The sequence below is a fragment of the Salvelinus fontinalis genome, chromosome 34 (assembly GCF_029448725.1).
Source record: "Salvelinus fontinalis isolate EN_2023a chromosome 34, ASM2944872v1, whole genome shotgun sequence".
Taxonomy (NCBI): Eukaryota; Metazoa; Chordata; class Actinopteri; order Salmoniformes; family Salmonidae; genus Salvelinus; species Salvelinus fontinalis.
In genome coordinates this window covers 26,116,025-26,139,722 of record NC_074698.1, presented here as the reverse complement: position 1 = coordinate 26,139,722, position 23,698 = coordinate 26,116,025, and the positions used below count along the sequence as shown (strand labels likewise).

The 23,698-nt window shown below is 42.1% G+C and overlaps 1 pseudogene; it reads left to right on the top strand.

Moving 5' to 3' along the window:
* The first annotated feature begins 6,778 nt into the window (after nt 1-6,778).
* Nucleotides 6,779-7,665, top strand: LOC129833955 (4-galactosyl-N-acetylglucosaminide 3-alpha-L-fucosyltransferase 9-like; annotated as a pseudogene).
* Nucleotides 7,666-23,698: the final 16,033 nt, after the last annotated feature.

Sequence of the window (23,698 nt, the reverse complement as noted above, 5' to 3'; positions counted from 1 at the left end):
GCCTTCTGTAAACTATGAAAGCCCTCTATGTTTATGCTAGGGTTGCAAATCAGGTGGGAATAAGTGAGGATTTCTGGAAAAACTGGGAATTTATTGAAAGTTCCCTGAATTTTGCAACCCTAAATAGAGCTAAATATAAGCACTATAATGTAAACAGACAGGCAATTCTCACATAAAAACTACACTAGATGACCAAAAGTATGTGGACACCTGCTCGTCAAAAATCACATTCCAAAATCATGGGCATTAATATGGAGTTGGTCCCCCCTTTGCTGCCATCACAGCCTCCACTCTTCTGGGAAGGCTTTCCACTAGACGTTGGAAGATTGTTGCGGGGACTTGCTTCCATTCAGCCACAACAGCATTAGTGAGGTCGGGTTCTGATGTTGGGCGATTAGGCCTGGTTTCGCAGTCGGCATTCCAAGTAATCCCAAAGGCATTCGATGGGGCTGAAGTCAGGGCTCTGTGCAGGCCAGTCAAGTTCTTCCACACTGATCTCGACAAACCATTTCTGTATGGACCTCATTTTGGGGCATTGTCATGCCCCAAACTATTGCCACAAAGTAGGAAGCACAGAATCATCTAGAATGTCATTGTATGCTGTAGCATTAAGATTTGCCTTCACTGGAACTAAGGGGCCTAGCCCGAACCATGAAAAACAGACCCAGACTATTATTCCTCCTCCACCAAACTTTACAGTTTGCACTATGCATTAGAGCAGGTAGCGTGCTCCTTGCGTCTGCCAAACCGTGATTCATCACTCCAGAGAATGTGTTTCCACTGCTCCAGAGTCCAATGGCTGCGAGCTTTACACCACTCCAGCCGACGCTTGGCATTGCATATGGTGATCTTAGGCTTGTGTGCGGCTGGTCGGCCATGGAAACCAAATTCATGAAGCTCCAGACGAACAGCTATTGTGCTGATATTGCTTCCAGAGGCAGTTTGGAACTGGGTAGTGAGTGTTGCAACCGAGGACAGACGATTTCTATGCGTTACGCGCTTCAGCGCTCAGCGGTTCTGTTCAGTGAGCTTGTGTGGCCTATCACTTCACGGCTGAGCCGTTGTGGCTCCTAGACATTTCCACTTCACAATAGCAGAACTTACAGTTGACCGCGGCAGCTCTAGCAGGGCCGAAATTTGACATATCGACTTGTTGGAAAGGTGGTTCCCATGACGGTGCCACGTTGAAGGCCAATGAGCTCTTCAATAAGGCCATTCTACTGCTAATATTTGTCTATGGAGATTGCATGGCTGTGTGCTCGATTATATACACCTGTCAGCAATGTGATTGGCTGAAATAAACAAATCCACTAATTTGAAGGTGTATCAATATACTTTTGTATATATAGTGTATATTGGCAGGAAGGATGTTTGGCATGCATTTTACATTTACAATAAATCATGAAAGTGGCCATTTTAGGCCCTTTTTAGAGCTTATACATGCCTCCTGTAAGACATGATACAGAAAACACATTATACTCATTATAGTGTGATCTAACGTATGGAGTGTGTTAAGATTCAACATTTATCCATTCATTTATTCAACATTCAAAATATTTATATCTCAAATGTACCCTTTTTGATTTTGTTAATTTTAAGACATATTGTTTGGAATAATATACTCTACAAGTACATACAGTTGAAGTCGGACGTTTACATACACCTTAGCCAAATACAATTAAACTCAGTTTTTCACAATTCCTGACATTTAATTCAAGTAACAATTCCCTGTCTCAGGTCAGTTAGGATCACCACTTTATTTTAAGAATGTGAAATGTCAGAATAATAGTAGAGAGAATGATTTATTTCAGCTTATTTCTTTCATCACATTCCTAGTGGGTCAGAAGTTTACATACACTCAATTAGTATTTGGTAGCGTTGCCTTTAAATTGTTTAACTTGGGTCAAACATTTCAGGTAGCCTTCCACAAGCTCCCACCATAAATTGGGTGAATGTTGGCCCATTCCTCCTGACAGAGCTGGTGTAACTGAGTCAGGTTTGTAGGCCTCCTTGCTCACACAGGCTTTTTCAGTTCTGCCCACACATTTTCCATAGGATTGAGGTCAGGGCTTTGTGATGGCCACTCCAAAACCTTGACTTTGTTGTTCATAAGCCATTTTGACACAACTTCGGAAGTATGCTTGGGGTCATTGTCCATTTGGAAGACCCATTTGCGACCAAGCTTTAACTTCCTGACTGATGTCTTGAGATGTTGCTTCAATATATCCACATAATTTTACTCCTCATGATGCCATCTATATTGTGAAGCAGTGGCTTCTTCCTTGCTGAGCGGACTTTCAGGTTATGTCGATATAGGACTTGTTTTACTGTGGATATAGATACTTTTGTACCTGTTTCCTCCAGCATCTTCACAAGGTCCTTTGCTGTTGTTCAAGGATTGATTTGCACTTTTCGCACCAAAGATCGTTCCTCTTTAGGAGACAGAATGCGTCGCCTTCCTGCCGGTATGACGGCTGCATGGTCCCATGGTGTTTATACTTGCGTACTATTGTTTGTACAGATGAACGTGGTACCTTCTGGCATTTGGAAATTACTCCCAAGGATGAACCAGACCTGTGGAGGTCCACAATTTTTTTTCTGACGTCTTGGCTGATTTCTTTGGATGTCCAGAGGCACTGAGTTTGAAGGTAGGACTTGAAATACATCCACATGTACGCCTCCAATTGACTCAAATGATGTCAATTAGCCTATCAGAAGCCTCTAAAGCCATGACATAATTTCCAAACTGTTTAAAGGCCAGTCAACTTAGTGTATGTACATTTCTGACCCACTGGAATTGTGATACAGTGAATTATAAGTGAAATAATCTGTCTGTAAACAATTGTTGGAAAAATGCACAAAGTAGATGTCCTAACCGACTTGGCAAAACTATAGTTTGTTTACAAGAAATTTGTGAAGTGGTTAGAAACGAGTTTTATGTGAACTTCCGACTTCAACTGTTACATTTCCAGAGTGGGCTCTGCTAAGCTATGATACTTTTTATAAGCACCACCAACACAGTGAATGGGAAAATGTATTAAAAGGGAACTCCCTCTGCTTGTGATTTGTTGAATGTGCAACCCTTAAGGTGGAGCTGTGATGGGTTAATGACCTTTAATAATATCTTCAAAAGTACCAGAGACCAAACTCTGGAAATGTTACATGTTTGAAGATTATTATTGTTCCAAACAATATGTCAAAACATTTGGTGCCATATTATTAGCACACAATGATTACATCAAGGTTGTGACTCCACAAACTTGTTGGATGCATTAGCTGTTTGTTTCTAATGTCATACCCCCCAGTTTCTGAACCTCCCATGTAATTGTAATGGTGAGAGGTTAACATGTCTTGGGCCTCTTTTCACCCAACTTTTAATCTAAATCCAACGACATGGTGACATTTTCTGTTCATTTCAAGTTGAATTCACGTTAGTTGAAATCTAAACCAAATGTAAATGAAACTAGACTTTGAATTGACATCTGTGCCCAGTGGGTGGGACCAAATTTGGTTTATATTCAAATTTGGGATGACTAGGTTGCCTAGACTTTTTGAACACAAAATTATTAACTGGAATTTTATTAGGCCTACAGTTGCATAGGGCAGGACTACACGATGCAAACCTGCATAAAGCAAGCTCAGCCCTGTGAGTTTTATTGTCCAATCATGTTGTTTTCTCTGTGTCTGTGCATAGGAAACCCCACTAGTCCTTCATTCAAACATAATTCATATGAACAAGTTGCTGTGGTTTGACAGGGTCTTCATCCTCCCCATGTCCAGGTGTTTTTCCAGGAGAGTTTTTTAAACCATCCCAGCCAGCACATACCATTCTGAGAACTCCCCTCACTCCAGCCTCAGCACCTGGCTCCCTGCAGCCCCCCCGAGCTCTCCCTGGCCTGCACCCCATCGTCCCCCTGTTTTTCAATAAATACCTTGGTTACCTTATCCCAGTCTCCTCGTCTGAGTCTGCTCTGCGGATCACCTGCTCCGCGTAACATAATCTCCAATCCAAGAACCTGAAGTAAATCATTAGGCCATGGCTATCCTCTTCCTTTATTTACAAAAAAACGCCTCACATGAACTGAAATCAACTGTCATTATTTTGTCTCCTAACAACTATAGAAAAGCTCAGTGTATTAGTGAGCAGTTATCTACATATTATTCCTGTAACTGCATTCTCCCTGTTCTCCTCTTTATCTCAGTGAAACGTGGTTAGTGTTGAGCAAGGGACGTCCCACCTTGTTGTTTTCTACTCCCCATTCAGCACCAGGTATGTTTCCCTCGCCCTTAATTACCTAAGGATATGGACATGACCTGGTGAACAGGACCTTGGTATTTGCCTGGGTTGTATTCATTAGGGCAAAATGGAAAATAACCATTTCCTGTTGGACAACTTCTGTTTGCTGTAGGGTTGCAACACTAACATAACAGGGAGGCTTTGTATGGACATGTCCATGCGTTGCTGAACTTGAATGGCTCTAACTGCCATATTGATGGATTGTGTGTATTAATATGTGTCACGGCCTGACCTTAGTTTGCGTTGTTTGTTTCTGTTTTGTTTGGTCAGGGTGTGATGTGAGTGGGCATTCTATGTTGTATGTCTAGTTTGTCTGTTTCTATGTGTTTGGCCTGATATGGTTCTCAATCAGAGGCAGGTGTTAGTCGTTGTCTCTGATTGGGAACCATATTTAGGTAACCTGTTTTGTCATTGTGGGTTGTGGGTGATTGTTCCTGTTACTGTGTTTGTGTTGTCACTTTACGGGACTGTGTTGTCTTCGTTCGTTTATTCGTTATTTTGTTTGTTTCAAGTATTCATATTAAAATGGATACTCACCACGCTGCATCTCGGTCCGACATTTCTTACTCCTCGTCAGAGGAGGACGAAGAATTCCGTTACAATATGATGAGATGTAGGGTGTTTTAATGCCGTATAGCAGGGGTGTCAAACTCATTCCATTGAGGGTCTACTGTCTACAGGTTTTAGTTTTTTTCCTTTCAGTTAAGCCCTGGACAACCAGGTGTAGGAGTTCCTTACTAATTAGTGACCTTAATTCATCAATCAAGTACAAGGGAGGAGCGAACACCTGCAGACACGTGGCCCTCTGTAGAATGACTGATTATTTGACTCTTGTGCCGTATAGGATCAGTGAAATGACTGATTATGGACACATTAGGTAAAGTAGGATTACCTACGTCTACTCTATCATGTTGAATGCTGGCCTTGTGCCTTTAACCCCTATTTTACAGTTGCTAATAAAGTTGCATTGCGATTTAGGCATTCATTCTTGAAGAATATTACTTGTAAAATGTCTCTTGAGCTGAGACCATCATAACTGAAAACATATGCTTTTTTTACTCTATTGTTTGTAAACAATGCAATTATATTATATAATCAAAATTAATAATTACATAATTTGATCATTACACTGCATAGCTTCAAAACATAGTTAAAACTATAATTTTGATTTCATGGCTGGTCCTGAGAGTGGTTACATTTCTCAGCCCCACCGCTCAGCTGGTTACCAAACTGCCCTTATTGTGGAACCAGCTGTATCAGCTTAAAAACAAGCACATCTCATTGTGGTAATACAGTACATGAGCGGAGCATTGTAATTCTGACCACCATTGCTAGGAAATGACATACATTGTCAGGTAAGAGACACAATTGAGGACTGGGCCTATTGTTACAGTATTTAAGTCATCCTTTTTGTTTTGGTAGTGTATACTGAACTGGCAGAAAATAAATGGCGGACAGCGGTACGCTAAGCCAATATAAATGTTTATGCCTTTTCCTAAACTAACTGAACAATAACCCTCATTCCTAAACCTAACCATAAAATAATTTAAACCCCTAAACCTAACCATAAAATAATTTAAACCCCTAAACCTAACCATAAAATAATTTAGACCCCTATGTGACACATCCTGATCTGTTTCACCTGTCTTTGTGATTGTCTCCACCCCCTTCCAGGTATCGCCCATCTTCCCATTATCCCCTGTGTATTTATACCCGTGTTCTCTGTTTGTCGGTTGCCAGTTCTTCTTGTTTGTCAAGTCAACCAGCGTTTTGTATCTCAGCTCCAGCTTTCCCAGTCTCTCCTTTTCTTGCCCTCCTGGTTTTGACCCTTGTCTGTCCTGACTCTGAGCCTGCCTGCCTGACCACTCTACCTGAGCCTGCCTGCCGTCCGGTACCGTTGCCTCACCTCTGGTTTACTGACCCCTGCCTGCCTTGACCTGTCTATTGCCTGCCCCTGTTGGATTATTAAACCATTGTTAATTCAACGTTGTCTGCATCTGGGTCTTACCTTCATACCTGATACTATGCCTAACCTTAAATAATTTAGACCGCTATGCCTATCCTTAAGTTTTCATTCTGCTGGTTGAATATGCACTTCCTTTATGTTCGGTTATTAATCTCTTTTATTGCCTTTTGCTTTTTTATCGCTTTCATTTTTTTACTGTGAAGTGTGCTGCGATTTTAAATGCAAGGTTTGATTTAATGCAATTTGAGTTTATGGTCAAATCCCTTTAAATTCCCAACTGTTGAATTGGACATGGAATTCCTCCATAAGAGTCAAGTCCAATTTGTGAATTGATTAGACTGTAGATGGAAGTGACCTTATTTCCTCAGAAGGAAACCCTGAAAGGCTTAGTTTGTATATTTACATTATCTATAAAGTCATCAATGTCTTATTTTATTTTCCAATGTCTGATGAAGCCAACTCTCAACGCACATTATTATGTCTTCATCGGCATTGTGCTCGGTTGTGCCCTAACTATGTTCTACCATGGGCTGTCACCATGCCATACAAAGGTACAGTCAGAGGCATCGAAAGATCTCTCTCCAGTTCAACCCAGGTCACAAGACAAAGACACCATACTACTGGTCTGGTTCTGGCACTTCAAATATCACCTCGACCTCACATCCTGCAGGTCAAACGTTCAACATCGAAGGCTGTCATCTGACAGTGGACAGGGAGCTGTACAGTCAAGGGGACGCCGTTCTCATCCAACCACAGAGAGACCGAAAAGGATTTATCCAACCTGCCCCAAGAACCCCAGGCCCAACTTCCACAAATGGGTGTGGATGAATTTTGAGTCGCCAATGAACACACGTAAGACATCTGGACTGGGGAAACTCTTCAACGTGACGTTGAACTACTGTTGGAATTTAGACATTAAAGTGTGCAAGAGATTAGTCTTCAAGAACAGTGAGATTGAGGAAGACCTACCCATTCAGAAGAAGGTTACAAACTGCTGGATTGTAAGCAACTGGAACGAGAACCACTATAGGGTCAAATTTGACCAACTCCTGAGCAAGTTCATCACTATCAACACATATGGAGCCCACTTTAATAACAAGCAAATGAGTCATGAGGAATACACAAACACAGTGGCCAGCTGTAAGTTCTACTTGTCCTTTGACAATAGGAGAGAACATCCTGACTATATGACTGAGAAACTGTTCAATGCCATGAAGTTGGGCTCTGTGCCAGTTGCCATAGGACCGCCCAGACAGGTTTATGAGAAGTTCATCCCAGGTGATGCCTTGTCCATGTGGATGTTTTCTCCAAACCGAAGAAGTTGGCTCAGTATCTACAGAGCATGAGTGAGGATGAATACTCTAAGTTGTTCAGGTGGAGGAAGTTCTTCAAAGTTAATTGATGTATCTTTCCTATTAACCATGCCTGTAGAGCGTGCCAATGTGTCCATCAGAAACAGCAATACCAGGTCACAACCAATCTGATCCAAATGGTACTGGGGTTAGGTGCATGAATTGTTTCAGCAAATGAGCAGATATCTGCCTGATCCACTTTAGGCTACGGCCTGTGAAACCTGCGCTAAATTGGAATGAATAATTTCTAACAGACGTATGTAAACAGTGGTGGAAACCCTTGATTCTGCAGCAGACTAGAGCTTATTTTGCTTGGACATTTTAATATGACATAATGTCTATGTTAAACATATCTAGAGCCAAGAAACTCAATATTAGGTCAAAGGTGATTGCCTAGAAATGTTAGGCTATTCTGCCCTACAAAGGCAAAATGCAGTAACTACAAATTCGTCAAATATATTTCATCTGTTGTAACGGCCAGGTATATTATCTGATTAATGTGAAATTTAGTTTCCTGACACAAGAACAAGCAAGTCAATCAGAATATATCATGAAGTACCCGAAATTGCTCTCTGTCTAGACAGAAAAATACTTTGAAGTCAGATTTTGCAGTTACTTTTTTACATAGCTACTGCTTTGCCTTTGTAGGGCAGTATTGTGGGTCTGCTTTGTATTGAAATAACATTATTGTGTATACTTTTTTATTTTATGTATGTAACTTTCTTTATTTAAAATGTGTTTGATTGTGGAAATAAGTTGAGAATGTGTTGGGAGCAGGTTTGGGTAGGTTACTTTCTAAATGCAATCCGTTACAGTTGCTAGTTACCTGTCCAAAATTGTAATCAGTGACATAACGTTTGGAATACCCTAACTCAGTAACGTAATCTGATTACTTTCAGTTACTTTTGGATTACTTTCCCTTTAAGCAGCATTAGAAGAAGACCGCAACTTCTATTACCAATTGAACAACATCTATTGCAGGATAAATCAATGTTAGAGTTTACATAGATGGCCATTGATGGATGTTGCAGGTGCGTCGGCCGTGTCCGAGGGGGATCAGGGGTTGTCGGTGAACCGGATCTTCCTACCTCGGTCTCCCAGATCCAGCGCTTGGGTCTGTGCCCAGACGCTGTCGTTTCAAACGCAAATCTTTTTGCTCCATGAACTGTGGCCTCTCGCTCTGGCAAAGGGCGGTGTGGGAAAGGAGGGCAACCTCCCCCTTGTTACCCACGTGGGCCCCCTACCTCCTCTCCTCCCCCCATCTGATGATTAGAAGAGCGGAAGCAGGCTATCTACACTCTACATCAAGGGCCCCCTACGGGCTTGGGCCCCAGGGATTCAGACCATGTAGGCCCGTGCATTAATCAGGCCCTGGATACGCACTGTGCAGCCATTGCAAGAGCCATTTTTCCCTGGCTGTCCACTGATTGCATAAACAATGAATGAAAGGCAGTTAAAACTTCTTCAAATCAACCATTATTGGGTTAAAATACACATACAGTACCAGTCAAAACTTAGGACACACCTACTCATTGCAGGGATTTTCTTTATTTTTATTATTTTCTATATTTTCGCAGATTTCAGCCCAAATAAATGCTTCACAGAGTTCAAGTAACAGACATATCTCACCATCAGCTGTTCAGAGGAGATTGCGTTAATCAGGCCTTCATGGAAACCACTACTAAAGGAAAAAGAAACCACTACTAAAGGACACCAATAGAAACCACTACTAAAGGAAAAAAAAAAAAAAAAAGAAACCACTACTAAAGAAACCACTACTAAAGGACACCAATAAGAAGAAGCGATTTGTTGGGCCAAAAAACACAAGCATTGGACATTAGACCGGTGGAAATCTGTCCATTGGTCTGAGTTCAAATTTTAGATTTTTGGTTCCAAACGCTGTGTCTTTGTGAGACGCAGAGTAGGTGAACGGATTATCTTGGCATGTGTTGTTCCCACCGTGAAGCATGGAAGAGGAGGTGTAATTGTGTTGGGGTGCTTTGCTGGTGACACTGTCTTGGATTTATTTAGAATTCAAGGCACACTTAACCAGCATGGCTTCCACAGCATTCTGCAGCGATACGCCATCCTATCTGGTTAGCGCTTAGTGGGACAATCATTTGTTTTTCAACAGGACAATGACCCAACACACCTTCAGGCTGTGTAAGGGCTATTTGACCAAGAAGGAGAGTGATGGAGTGCTGCATCAGATGACCTGGCCTCCACAATCACCCGACCTCAACCCAATTGAGACGGTTTGGGATGAGTTGGACCGCAGAGTGAAGGAAAACCAGCCAACAAGTGTTCAACATATGTGGGAACTCCTTCAAGACTGTTGGAAAAGCATTCCAGGTGAAGCTGGTTGAGATACCAAGAGTGTGCAAAGCTGTCATCAAGGCAAAGGGTGGCTACTTTGAAGAATCTCAAATCTAAAATATATTTGTATTTGTTTAGCACTTTTTTGGTCACTTCATGATTCAATATGTGTTATTTCGTAGTTGTGATGTCTTCACTATTATTCTCCAATGTAGAAAATAGTAAAAATCAAGAAAACCCCTGCAATGAGTAGGTGTGTCCAAATTTTTGACTGGTACTGTATACATTTGTGAGAAGCCATCCACAACAACCACTATCCATAATATGCAATAAGCTAATAGCTAAATAAGAGAGCAGCAGTGTGATTCACATCAATGCTCTAGGTAGATATCAATAATAAGTGATATCTGTACGCCCGTTGGATCATCTTTGGATGCTGACAAGTCACACTATTGGATAACATAGCTTGGACTGTAGCCTATAAAAGCCTGTTCATACTATTTTCTCGCGATCGTTCAAACAAAAGCATTATCATAGTGGTCTCTGACTTCAGGTCAGATTCAGGCAGAAAAATGTCAACTCTTTTCAATGCTGATTTAAATGTCATTGAGAATATAGAAAGATGCAAACATCCTTCTGAATTTAAACGTAATCCAACAAGTAATCGTCTGGTTTTTAAAAGTAGTCTGTAATCTGCTGGTAAGCGATTACACGTATCGTTTTTTGTATTCCGTTGGGAAATGGAAAGATTTTAGGTGAACGAACATAAAGGTGAAAAATGTACAATACTTTATTTTATAAACGCGTTGCAAGACGTCTATGTGTCCACAAGATGTCGCTACATCCCTGTGTAAATCACTCAACACTTCAGATCACAGCTACTGGTATGCTGATAATCTACCTATTTAAATAACACTGTTTGCTAAATGACTGCTTGATGGTCCTGAAAATTCTTTAATAAAGCGAATGCTAATAGGCTTGATTGTGTTGTGTGTCCTGCCTTCTCCACCGTATCACCCCTGAACCACATATGACCTGGGTCACTTTCTCACAGTCTTCAGTCATCGCATTGACTCATTTACACTACAGGACAACAGGAGGAATTTACAAACGACAAGTGGGAACATTGACTATTGTGTACGGCACTTATTTATGGCATCAGATTCAGTAGTAGTAGTACAACGTTTGGGCCAAACTCCCCTCTCTACTTGTACACGGGCAGTAGCATCCTGTGTGAACACCACAGATAAGAGTTTCATACCTTATCTGGAACCTGCTCTCTTCTCTCGGTTACTGCGTTGATTGAAATAAACAATCTGTCCTCCCCAGTTTACAGGCCTGTCACTGCTATAACTGTGCAGGCGACAGTGTGAACTGTGCAGTATAGATGATGGAGCTGGTTGTCACGTGGGTTGGGTGTCATTTAAAACAAGATACTTAAAGTAGTATTTTACTGGGTGACTTTCAGTTTTACTTGAGTCTTTTTTTATTAAGGTGTCTTTACTTTTACTCAAGTATGACAACTGAGTACTTTTTCCACCACTGTGGAGGTGGGTGTAAATTGAGTTTGACAGATGTGCGCCTGTTTCATTAGATGGTCATGTTGGGTAACATTAATTACACTGTAACAAGTTTTGTAGTTAACTGTAACAACAAAGTTACACTGTAATAACAACATGTGACTGGCAGTAATTGCAGTCTGTAATTATAGAGGTGTAACAATGAATGCTTGTTACCATGCTTGTTACAAATGGACAGGTTTCCACTAAATTCACCAACTTAGTGTTTCGCTTCTTCTCAGCTGCATACAGTTACAACTGTCACAAAGGTTGTGACCCCTTGTGGAAGCGCTGGGTGTCTGAGAGATTATGCTAAATAGGCTCCAATGACTTACCCATGAATGTGCAACGTTAAAAAAATATCTCCACGCAATGTTATTGCTAGCACTTGTCCCCAAAATAAAGTGTACCAACTGGGTAAACTAACTTGGTCATCCCGGATGAGGAAAAACACATTTCAAATGTCACTTCATTCTGACAACTTGGCCCTCATTTTAGAGCTTCTGGAAGTTTCACTTAATTTCTGTACCTTATTGTGAAATAAAGTGAAACTACTAGAAGCTTTAAAATGAGGGCCAGGTTGTCAAGATGGGTAATGTACTGTATAGGTGCACATTAATTACAAGTAAGTAACCCTCAAGATACACTTCATTTTAACTAGCTATATCCTGTGTAACAACTAGTAATTACATGGTACTCAGGCAAATATTACATGTACTATGCTTTGAAATAGTGTATTTTTCCACATCTGGGATGCCACCCATATTAGATCCCAGTCAGTGAGGTTGACCTACTGATCTGTTCTTGTATGCTCAACCAAGTTAACCCAATTGGTACACTTTATTTTGGGGGCAAGTGCTAGCAACAACACTGTGTGGAGATATCGTTTGAACAGTGCGCATTCAAGGATAAGTAATTAGAGCCTATTGAGCATAGGCTATAATCTCTCAGACACCCAGCGCTTCCACGAGGGTCACAACCTTTGTGACAGTTGTAACTGTATGCAGCTGAGAAGAAGCGAAACACTAAGTTGGTGAATTAAGTGGAAACCTGCCCATTTGTAACATGCATGGTAACAAGCATTCATTGTTACACCTTGGTAATTACATACCTCAATTACTACCAGTTACATGTTGTTATTACACTGTAACTATGAGTTTTTACAATAAGCAACACTGTTAGTGTAATTACACTGTAACGAGGACCCTTTAAATGGAAGTGTTACCATGTTGTTCATATTGTTGGTGTCGCACAACTTCCAGAGGCAGACAGATTGAGTTATGAGCAAAGAAACATTAAAAGTTCATAACTTATTTTATCTGTAGCCTAATAAACTTCATGCTTTTCCGAGTTGTAGTGGGAGAACCACACTACACATTTACTTCGAGATGGTTATTATATCTATATTTTCGCATAAAGCCATTTACACTGCCATTTCCCGCATAATTAGTTTTACAGATACAAAAAGATTCCACCTTGTCAGACGAACAAATTGTCAAATTATCTGTCGGCATTTATAAAATTGTTCCAGCATTTCATGTTTCCATTAACCCGGTCGTTGGTTATTGGTTTAAATTAACAGAATCTCACACTTAGAGAATTCACATCCTCCCATCAACACCTTCAGAAGGTCAACTTCCTGTAAATTACTGGCCTCTGTTCTGTTGAAGTCCACAGAGAAAGTCCCCACACTAGGAAATGTCCTCTAACACTTATTGAGCAGAGAAAAATGAATTCTTAAGGGAGATTAATACTATATTTCATATATGGAGTAATACAGTCAGAATAATACTCAGAATAAAAAAAGGACCAACATTACAGATACAAAGCTTAGTGAAATAATGTACAGGAATTCTCAATTACCCACAATCCTAAAGCAAACCTGCTACAATATTGTTTGTTTTACAGAGCATGCTCATCCATAAAACCAGTCAACATTGCAGTCTGAGCTCGGACTGGGCTGTGCCAACTAGTAACAATGAATTCCAGCCTGATTTCATAGACTAGACGTATAACATGGTAAAAGTAAATCTGGGAAACTCAAATTAGTATGATATGTTATGTTTGGTATGGTTATATAAGACAGGTAACTTGAGGCAAAATCGAAAGGAGATTGGTTGTTCAGAGTGGATTGGTAGGCGTACAACACGAACATCTAGCAAATCAAAGGTTGCGTGTTCGAATCTCATCAAGGACAACTTTAGAATTGTAGCTAATTCGCTACTTTAACAATCAGTCATTGTTCTTCATGAATCTTTGCCACACTTGATGTTCTGACTCATTTTCTGTGTTCTGACACATGTTATGTTCTGAGTTCATCTTCTGTCTCACTTTGTAAAAAAATGCAATTCTGCAATCCAGAGACAGAGTCCAGAAACAGACAGAGTGATACAATAGCTGACCCACTCAATCTCTCAGCACACTTTCCTGTGTGGGAGGGTGGATAAAGTCCAAGAGGAAACCATGTTTGTGTGTGTGTGTGTGTGTGTGCGCAAATTTACAGCTGATCGCTGTGTGCCTATGGTTTAAACACAGCTGTCTGTGTCAAATACAGTACTTCTAAGCTCACATCTCAATGTGAACAGCCACTGGTGTCGTTCTATGTACTGCCTGTCATACAATAAGTAACCTATAGCCATACTGCCTGTCACACAATAAGGAACCTATAGCCATACTGCCTGTCACACAATAAGTAACCTATAGCCATACTGCCTGTCACACAATAAGTAACCTATAGCCATACTGCCTGTCACACAATAAGTAACCTATAGCCATACTGCCTGTCATACTATACATAACCTATAGCCATACTGCCTGTCACACAATAAGTAACCTATAGCCATACTGCCTGTCACACAATAAGTAACCTATAGCCATACTGCTGTCACACAATAAGTAACCTATAGCCATACTGCCTGTCATACTATACATAACCTATAGCCATACTGCCTGTCATACTAAACATAACATAACCTATAGCCACACTGCCTGTCATACTATACGTAATCTATAGCATTACTGCCTGTCATACTATATGTAACCTATAGCCATACTGCCTGTCATACTATACGTAACCTGTAGCCATACTGCCTGTCATACTATACTTAACCTATAGCCATACTGCCTGTCCTACTATAGGTAACCTATAGCCATACTGCCTGTCACACAATAAGTAACCTACAGCCATACTGCCTGTCACACAATAAGTAACCAATAGCCATGCTGCCTGTCATACTATACAGTAAATAACCTATAGCCATACTGCCTGTCATACTATACATAACATAACCTATAGCCATACTGCCTGTCATACTATACGTAACCTATAGCCATACTGCCTGTCATACTATAAAGTAACCTATAGCCATACTGCCTGTCATACTATACATAACCTATAGCCATACTGCCTGTCATACTATACGTAACCTATAGCCATACTGCCTGTCATACTATACGTAACCTATAGCCATAGTGCCTGTCATACTATAGGTAACCTATAGCCATACTGCCTGTCATACTATACATAACCTATAGCCACACTGCCTGTCATACAATACATAACATAACCTATAGCCATACTGTCTGTCATACTATACGGAACATATAACCATACTGCCTGTCCTACTATAGGTAACCTATAGCCATACTGCCTGTCATACTATACGTAACCTATAGCCATACTGCCTGTCCTACTATACGTAACCTATAGCCATACTGCCTGTCATACTATACATAACCTATAGCCTTACTGCCTGTCATACTATACATAACCTATAGCCATACTGCCTGTCATACTATACATAACATAACCTATAGCCATACTGCCTGTCATACTATACATAACCTATAGCCATACTGCCTGTCATACTATACATAACCTATAGCCATACTGCCTGTCATACTATACGTAACCTATAGCCATACTGCCTGTCATACTATACGTAACATATAGCCATACTGCCTGTCATACTATACATAACCTATAGCCATACTGCCTGTCATACAATACATAACATAACCTATAGCCATACTGTCTGTCATACTATACGGAACATATAACCATACTGCCTGTCCTACTATAGGTAACCTATAGCCATACTGCCTGTCATACTATACGTAACCTATAGCCATACTGCCTGTCCTACTATAGGTAACCTATAGCCATACTGCCTGTCATACTATACGTAACCTATAGCCATACTGCCTGTCATACTATACATAACCTATAGCCATACTGCCTGTCCTATTATACATAACCTATAGCCATACTGCCTGTCATACTATATATAACCTATAGAAATAACTGCCTGTCATACTATACATAACATAACCTAGAGCCATACTGCCTGTCATACTATACGTAACCTATAGCCATACTGCCTGTCCTACTATACGTAACCTATAGCCATACTGCCTGTCATACTATACATAACCTATAGCCCTACTGCCTGTCATACTATACATAACCTATAGCCATACTGCCTGTCATACTATACATAACATAACCTATAGCCATACTGTGTGTCATACTATACGTAACCTATAGCCATACTGCCTGTCATACTATACGTAACCTATAGTCATACTGCCTGTCATACTATACGTAACCTATAGCCATACTGCCTGTCATACTATACATAACCTATAGCCATACTGCCTGTCATACTATACATAACATAACCTATAGCCATACTGCCTGTCATACTATACGTAACCTATAGCCATACTGCCTGTCCTACTATAGGTAACCTATAGCCATACTGCCTGTCATACTATAAAGTAACCTATAGCCATACTGGCTGTCATACTATACATAACCTATAGCCATACTGCCTGTCATACTATACGTAACCTATAGCCATACTGCCTGTCATACTATACGTAACCTATAGCCATACTGCCTGTCATACTATAGGTAACCTATAGCCATACTGCCTGTCATACTATACATAACCTATAGCCATACTGCCTGTCATACAATACATAACATAACCTATAGCCATACTGTCTGTCATACTATACGGAACATATAACCATACTGCCTGTCCTACTATAGGTAACCTATAGCCATACTGCCTGTCATACTATAGGTAACCTATAGCCATACTGCCTGTCATACTATACGTAACCTATAGCCATACTGCCTGTCCTACTATACGTAACCTATAGCCATACTGCCTGTCATACTATACATAACCTATAGCCTTACTGCCTGTCATACTATACATAACCTATAGCCATACTGCCTGTCATACTATACATAACATAACCTATAGCCATACTGCCTGTCATACTATACATAACCTATAGCCATACTGCCTGTCATACTATACATAACCTATAGCCATACTGCCTGTCATACTATACGTAACCTATAGCCATACTGCCTGTCATACTATACGTAACATATAGCCATACTGCCTGTCATACTATACATAACCTATAGCCATACTGCCTGTCATACAATACATAACATAACCTATAGCCATACTGTCTGTCATACTATACGGAACATATAACCATACTGCCTGTCCTACTATAGGTAACCTATAGCCATACTGCCTGTCATACTATACGTAACCTATAGCCATACTGCCTGTCCTACTATAGGTAACCTATAGCCATACTGCCTGTCATACTATACGTAACCTATAGCCATACTGCCTGTCATACTATACATAACCTATAGCCATACTGCCTGTCCTATTATACATAACCTATAGCCATACTGCCTGTCATACTATATATAACCTATAGCCATACTGCCTGTCATACTATACATAACATAACCTAGAGCCATACTGCCTGTCATACTATACGTAACCTATAGCCATACTGCCTGTCCTACTATACGTAACCTATAGCCATACTGCCTGTCATACTATACATAACCTATAGCCCTACTGCCTGTCATACTATACATAACCTATAGCCATACTGCCTGTCATACTATACATAACATAACCTATAGCCATACTGCCTGTCATACTATACGTAACCTATAGCCATACTGCCTGTCATACTATACATAACCTATAGCCATACTGCCTGTCATACTATACATAACATAACCTATAGCCATACTGCCTGTCATACTATACGTAACCTATAGCCATACTGCCTGTCCTACTATAGGTAACCTATAGCCATACTGCCTGCCATACTATACGTAACCTATAGCCATAATGCCTGTCATACTATACATAGCATAACCTATAGCCATACTGCCTGTCATACTATACGTAACCTATAGCCATACTGCCTGTCCTACTATATGTAACCTATAGCCATACTGCCTGTCATACTATACGTAACCTGTAGCCATACTGCCTGTCATACTATAGGTAACCTATAGCCATACTGCCTGTCATACTATACGTAACCTATAGCCATACTGCCTGTCCTTCTATACGTAACCTATAGCCATACTGCCTGTCATACTATACGTAACCTATAGCCATACTGCCTGTCATACTATACGTAACCTATAGCCATACTGCCTGTCATACTATACATAACCTATAGCCATACTGCCTGTCATACTATACATAACATAACCTATAGCCATACTTCCTGTCATAATATACATAACCTATAGCCATACTGCCTGTCATACTATACATAACCTATAGCCATACTGCCTGTCATACTATACGTAACCTATAGCCATACTGCCTGTCATACTATACGTAACATATAGCCATACTGCCTGTCATACTATACATAACCTATAGCCATACTGCCTGTCATACAATACATAACATAACCTATAGCCATACTGTCTGTCATACTATACGGAACATATAACCATACTGCCTGTCCTACTATAGGTAACCTATAGCCATACTGCCTGTCATACTATACGTAACCTATAGCCATACTGCCTGTCATACTATAGGTAACCTATAGCCATACTGCCTGTCATACTATACGTAACCTATAGCCATACTGCCTGTCCTACTATAGGTAACCTATAGCCATACTGCCTGTCATACTATACGTAACCTATAGCCATACTGCCTGTCATACTATATGTAACCTATAGCCATACTGCCTGTCATACTATACGTAACCTATAGCCATACTGCCTGTCCTATTATACGTAACCTATAGCCATGCTGCCTGTCAGACTATGCATAACCTATAGCCATACTGCCTGTCCTATTATACATAACCTATAGCCATACTGCCTGTCATACTATATATAACCTATAGCCATACTGCCTGTCATACTATACATAACATAACCTATAGCCATACTGCCTGTCATACTATACGTAACCTATAGCCATACTGCCTGTCCTACTATAGGTAACCTATAGCCATACTGCCTGTCCTACTATACGTAACCTATAGCCATACTGCCTGTCATACTATACATAACCTATAGCCATACTGCCTGTCATACTATACATAACCTATAGCCGTACTGCCTGTCATACTATACATAACATAACCTATAGCCATACTGCCTGTCATACTATACGTAACCTATAGCCATACTGCCTGTCATACTATACGTAACCTATAGCCATACTGCCTGTCATACTATACGTAACCTATAGCCATACTGCCTGTCATACTATACATAACCTATAGCCATACTGCCTGTTATACTATACATAACATAACCTATAGCCATACTGCCTGTCATACTATACGTAACCTATAGCCATTCTGCCTGTCCTACTATAGGTAACCTATAGCCATACTGCCTGCCATACTATACGTAACCTATAGCCATACTGCCTGTCATACTATACATAGCATAACCTATAGCCATACTGCCTGTCATACTATACGTAACCTATAGCCATACTGTCTGTCCTACTATATGTAACCTATAGCCATACTGCCTGTCATACTATACGTAACCTGTAGCCATACTGCCTGTCATACTATATGTAACCTACAGCCATACTGCCTGTCATACTATATGTAACCTACAGCCATACTGCCTGTCCTACTATATGTAATCTGTAGCCATACTGCCTGTCATACTATGCATAACCTATAGCCATACTGCCTGTCCTACTATATGTAACCCATAGCCATACTGCCTCATACTATCCTTTCAAAATATCCCAGGTTTCCCATCTCATTTTTATTTTATTTTATTTCTTTATTTAAACTTTATTTAACCAGGTAGGCCAGTTGAGAACAAGTTCTCATTTACAACTGCGACCTGGCTGTCACGTTCCTGACCTATTGTTCCTTTTTCCTTTTATTGATTTAGTTGGTCAGGCCGTGAGTTGGGGTGGGTTGTCGATGTGTTTTTTCTTGCTGGGTTGTTTGTGTTCGGCCGGGTATGATTCCCAATCAGAGACAGCTGTCAATCATTGTCCCTGATTGAGAATCATACTTAGGCAGCCTGTGATTCACGTGGTGGCTGTGGGTGGTTGTATCGCGTGTCTGTGTATGTCGCACCACACGGGACTGTTAGCGGTTTGTCATGTTTGTTGTTTTTGTATGTTAAGTGTTCAGTCTGTATTCATTAAATAACCATGGACACTACCCACTCTGCATATTGGTCTGATCCTTCTCGCCTCTCCTCCTCGTCCGAGGAGGAGGATTACGACGATCGTTACAGAACCACCCACCTTTCTAGGACCAAGCGGAGTGGAGAAGGGAGGCGACAGCAGTGGGAGAAAACCCAGGACTCCTGGACTTGGGAGGAGATCCTGGACGGCAAAGGACCCTGGGCTCAGCCAGGGGAATATCGCCGTCCCAAGGCGGAGCTGGAGGCAGCGAAGGCAGAGAGGCGCTGGTATGAGGAGGCAGCGCGGCGACGCTGTTGGGGGGGGGTGGGGGGGGGCACACGAGGAGTGTGGCAAAGCCGGGTAGGATACCTGAGCCAACTCCCCGTGCTTACCGTGGAGTGAGAGGGCGTCGTACTGGTCAGACACCGTGTTATGCGGTAAAGTGCACGGTGTCCCCAGTACGCGTGCTTAGCCCAGTGCGGGCTATTCCACCTCGCCGCACTGGTAGGGCTAAGTTGGGCATCGAGCCGGATGTCATGAAGCCGGCCCAACGCATCTGGCCTCCAGTGCGCCTCCTCGGGCCGGCATACATGGCACCAGCCTTACGAATGTTGTCCCCGGTTCGCCAGCATAGCCCAGTGCGGGCTATTCCACCTCGCCGCACTGGCAGGGCTACGGGGACCATTCAACCTGGTAAGGTTGGGCAGGCTCGGTGCTCAAGAGCGCGTGTCCTCCTTCACGGTCCAGTATACCCGGTGCCACCTCCACGTACCAGTCCACCGGTGGCAGCCCCCCGCACCAGGCTGTCTCTCCGGGTTCTCTCTCCAGCTGCTCCCACCTGTCCAGCGCTGTCAGAGCCTTCCTCCTCTCCAGCGCAGCCAGTGTCTGAGCTGTCTGCCTGCCCAGCGCTGTATGAACTGTCTGCCTGCACAGCACCGTCAGAGCTGTTCGTCTGTCCCGAGCCGTCAGAGCTGTCCGTCTGTTATGAGCCATCCAGCCAGGACCAGCCAGAGCCGTCCAGCCAGGACCAGCCAGAGCCGTCCAGCCAGGACCAGCCAGAGCCGTCCAGCCAGGACCAGCCAGAGCCGTCCAGCCAGGACCAGCCAGAGCCGTCCAGCCAGGACCAGCCAGAGCCAGCCAGCCAGGACCAGCCAGAGCCAGCCATCCAGGATCCGCCAGAGCCAGCCAGCCAGGATCCGCCCCTCAGTCCGGTGTTGCCCCTCAGTCCGGTGTTGCCCCTCAGTCCGGTGTTGCCCCTCAGTCCGGTGTTGCCCCTCATTCCGGTGCTGCCCCTTAATCTAATGGGGGTTATATGGAGGGTGGTCATTTTGAGGAGGCTACGAAAGTGGGTAGTGACTAATGTGGGGTGGGGACCACGACCAGCGCCAGAACCGCCACCGTGGACAGACGCCCACCCAGACCCTCCCCTAGACTTTATGCTGGAGCGCCCGGAGTTCGCACCTTAAGGGGGGGTTATGTCACGTTCCTGACCTATTGTTCCTTTTTCCTTTTATTGATTTAGTTGGTCAGGGCGTGAGTTGGGGTGGGTTGTCGATGTGTTTTTTCTTGTTGGGTTGTTTGTGTTCGGCCGGGTATGATTCTCAATCAGAGACAGCTGTCAATCGTTGTCCCTGATTGAGAATCATACTTAGGCAGCCTGTGATTCACGTGGTGGCTGTGGGTGGTTGTATCGCGTGTCTGTGTATGTGTATGTCGCACCACACGGGACTGTTTGCGGTTTGTCACATTTGTTGTTTTTGTATTTTAAGTGTTCAGTCTGTATTCATTAAATAACCATGGACACTAACCACTCTGCATATTGGTCTGATCCTTCTCGCCTCTCCTCCTCGTCCGAGGAGGATGATTACGACGATCGTTACACTGGCCAAGATAAAGCAAAGCAGTGCGAAAAAAACAACAACACATAGTTACATGGCGAGGTTTGTAAATGTCTAACCAAGATGCCTGGACAAGTGAATACATTATGGCTCCTATAAATGGTGTCTGAGGGAAGCGGTGTTGGCAGATAAAAACAAATGACAGGACTCTAATGGAGGCCTATCCTTCCAACCGTTGCAATGACGTTGAAAGCTGAATGGAAAAGAGAGACGAGGAGGAGGAGGGAGGGGTGAGTGATTAGATGGGGAGAGTGGTTGAAAGAGACTCAATGTAATTGTTAAAATTCTATAAATAAAAAAATGTAAATCATGAAGTTTTCTCAGCCACAAATATGACAGGCTGCCTTCTCTTGCCTTCTCATATAATGAGAAGATTTGGTTGAAAAGTTTGTTTTTAAATACCTCACCAACGTCTCTCTACCTCACTGTTCATACCCTGACACAGGAAGCAGCAGATTTTACAGCGTTCCTAAAACAGCTGCCAGGAAATGGAACCTATGATGTCACCATTAGGGTATCTATTCAATAGCCAGGTCCCAGATCTGTTTGCGCTGTCTTGCCAACCGCTATGGTCATTGTCACGCCATTGGCACAAACAGATCTGGGACCAGGCTATCTATTCAGGGGCTGGTTAACAGTGGGACCAGGGTCGGTACCCTTTTGCCTACATACTGTATAGCCAACAGTACCACGTTGTTCACACACTAGTGAAAGTTCTGAAGCTGTGATCAACCACCTCAGACTGGTGTTAGAGTGTCACTTTCCATTGTGGACATGCAAGGAGCTCTCATTTTAAGATCTTTTTTCCATCAAGAAAGTCATCAAAACGTAATCTATGCAGTGCAGTTTATCAGCTATATGGTTGTGCTGCTGTAATGCTTGACATGATGCAACAGTTCTGTTTATGTTTGCAATGCAACACTTCATTGGTTGCAGAGCAACAGCTTGTGTTTTATAAGGGGATGTGGTTATGAGAGGGTGGTTTTCAGGGTTGAGTTAAATATATTCTGCTTTATAAAAGGCTGGTGTAGAGCAAAAAAGCAAGGAAGTCACAGAGCGAGCTGTGAAGAGATGATCTACACTAGATATTAGATCATTTTGATATCTTGTAATGACTTTTGATTGATTCTGCTCCAACTAAAACAGTTTGCGTATGTTATGTTATAGGAACAGTATGTCATATTCTTTATATTTTATGTGACTATGTGGGTCAAAAACAATTGTTTTCATTTTCCGTTTGCAAAAAGTTTTCATGGGGTGTGCCCTAATGAACACAACCATTTCCTCTCCCGATGCTGCGCCGGCTCCAGTCAGGCCTCTGGTCTGGTCCAGGTCAGGTAGTAGTTGAAACAGGCAGCCCATGTTTGAGGGTTGTCTCGATTGTTTGAGCCTTTAGAAGAAACACAATAAAAAACAAATAGATCCGAAATAAAGCCCAAACATTTGTCTAATATATTCATCCTCTGCATGAACAGGAAAAGGGGTGAGGAGACAACAGGATGAGCTGGAACCGTGCCAAGATCATATCTATTGGCCTGTGATTGGCTCGCTAGCATATAAAGGGACTGTGTGGAATTGTGTGTGTTGGATGGCTAGAGGAGGACCTTTGGGACAGAATGAACTGGTCTGTGAAGTGAATGTACATTGACCCATAAAAACCACTCCAAGATCAGTGACAACCACTTACACACTGGGCAAAAACTGGTTGAATCAACGCTGTTTCCATGTAATTTCAACCAAAAAAACAGATTAGGTTTGCAAAAATTAATCAACGTAAGGGAATTTGGTATTTTTTCATCACCTAACTTTTAACCTAAATCCAATGACAGG